Genomic DNA, 2,351 nt, shown 5'->3' with positions numbered 1-2,351 from the left:
TTGGATTTTTGATACATTATAATCTGCCTGGCAACTGACTCCCCAGCCCAGCCCCTGGCTTCTTTACTTTTCATTCCATCCAGGAAGAGCACACACCAACTGCTGAAACTTCCTTAGCCTGACGAAGCGTTTTTGAACCCGAAAGCTTGCTTAATAACTATTCTCCAACTATTTGGGTTGGTCTAATAAAAGATATCAAATTCACCCAAGGAACCTTGTCTGCCTATGTCCTTAGACCAATATGGCTAAAACCTACACCCCTGCTCCAATATAAGGTGCACTTCTTTTTTACTGATATAGCTATAGCACAGGAAGTGCTATAGAGATGAACTCTTTCTAATGTGGCCAAGGTGGAAGTCTCAACAGTTTCTGTTGTATTTGCAAGAGAAAGTGATAGTATGCAGAAACTGGGAGAAGTACCCCTAGCTGGAGTGGTAATATCACATGATCATCCAAAAGTGAGTGCTTCCAGGACTGAAGAAAGTTAAAGAAAAAGGATTAGGGTTTTCATAAGATTAATGAGAAGGCACCAATATTTTCATTTAGCCAGGCTAGTGTTTATATTACACCTTCAAGAAAGCAGCTTTTATATTCTGTCAAAATAATTTTACCAACTCTTTGAGGGTTGTTTCTAGATGTTAATTTACTGAGAGGTTTCTTGGTGCATCACTCATGCAAGGTGATCTTTAAAACAAAACAATAAAAATAGAGACTCTCCAACTGTTGCAAACTTTATACCATAGAGGCCCCCATTTGATTCTAAGTCAGACCATTTTTAACAAGAATACCCAATCATACAACTTAATGCAGCTGGTGGTGGTGGCATCCTTCCCTCAATAGGAGGATGACAGTCTGCCAGTAAATAGGGAAGTCATTGGTAAGTCCATAGATGACCTTAGATGACAGAGAAGGCTGATCCAAGATTTGCATGCTTGGTTGCAGAACAGTGGCAAATAGTTCTAGGAGGAAAGAGTAAATTCTGGTGATGTTGTGTCATTTTTCTTCTCCTTCAGGGAAAGCTTAATGCAATAAATACTTTGGAATAGCAATTATGTATCAGGGCTTATAACAACCTACAAAGAGATTTCTTGCACCTGGTGCTGAATCTTCTGCAGCTGGCCTCTTCTGGAAGCAATATACAGGACTAAATGGACCATTTTGGCTACCGTGGTATACAGTTTTAAGTAACCAAGGTTTTCTGTGGCCATGCATCAGCCCACCAACCGTGCCCTCCCGGGGATGCACATAGCAGCGGTGCTGGAGGTGGAGGGGGTGCTTGCATGCAGCAGTCGCCACGTGCTGCACCATTTTCCTATGGTCATGGCTCCGTGGGCTGCTGACCAGCCAATCGTGCACTGCTGGGGGCGAGCACAAAACACCCGCATCCTGCCATTCAGACAGGTGGGGGTGGGGAGGTACCGTAGTGTGCTGTGCAGGGCTGGTGGTGCCTGGTGCACCCCTCCCTTTCCTCCGGGTAAGAGGCGAATGTACCAGGGAGACCTCGCCATTGTGCCCCAGGTGTGCTCCGTCCTCACCCACCCACATGTACCCCCTATCACCTGTCTAAGTACCCCTAAGGGTACGTGTACCCCCGGATAAAAACCCCTATATTAAAGGTAAATAAAAATGATTTTTATACACTATATGTTCCTTTATTATTCATATTCAAGTCCCTAACCCCATTTTTCCCATAAGCCTTTTGTCTTACCAACCACGGTTTTGCCAACCATGGGAACTTTCAGGTACCTAACCCCCGCAGTTGATAAGGGAAACCTGTATGTATCATTTGGATGTTAAATGAAGGGGTACTCTACCAATTGCTAAAATAGATCTAAAGAATTATTTTTGGATCCTGAGTTCAATGTAAACTATTGGCCAAATCTAAGCCTTACACATTTATGTATTTTGGTTCCAAATTTAAAATGAATTTTAGTAAATCTGCTGCTGGTTGCTATGGAAATGGAACAGGTTGCTTTAAACAAATCAGTTTCACCAAAAAACAAAACAAAACAAACCTATCTTTTTGTAGAACTGTGATTAGCTTAATACAACCTGCTCCATTTTTAGCCATCCGACGTCTGTTTCCATGGCAGCAGCAACTGAATTGATACGACTATTGCAATTATTTCCTTATGTAGAATGCTAGTTACTGTTGTTTCAACAGCACTAACAGGTGCTAGGATCTAACTCAGGGGTCAGCAACCCCTGGCACGCGTGCCAAGCATGGCACACGAGGCCATTTTGCTTGGCACACCACTGCCAGCCTTGCACAGATCTGGGGGGCGCAGGTCCCCCCTGCCCTCCAGGAGTGCATGCTGCTGCTGGGAGCCAGCCGCACCATCTGGCCACGC

The sequence above is a fragment of the Alligator sinensis genome, unplaced genomic scaffold (assembly GCF_000455745.1).
Source record: "Alligator sinensis unplaced genomic scaffold, ASM45574v1 scaffold520_1, whole genome shotgun sequence".
Classification (NCBI taxonomy): domain Eukaryota; kingdom Metazoa; phylum Chordata; order Crocodylia; family Alligatoridae; genus Alligator; species Alligator sinensis.
The sequence above is the reverse complement of the archived record's forward strand: the minus strand, read 5'-3'. Positions refer to the sequence as shown.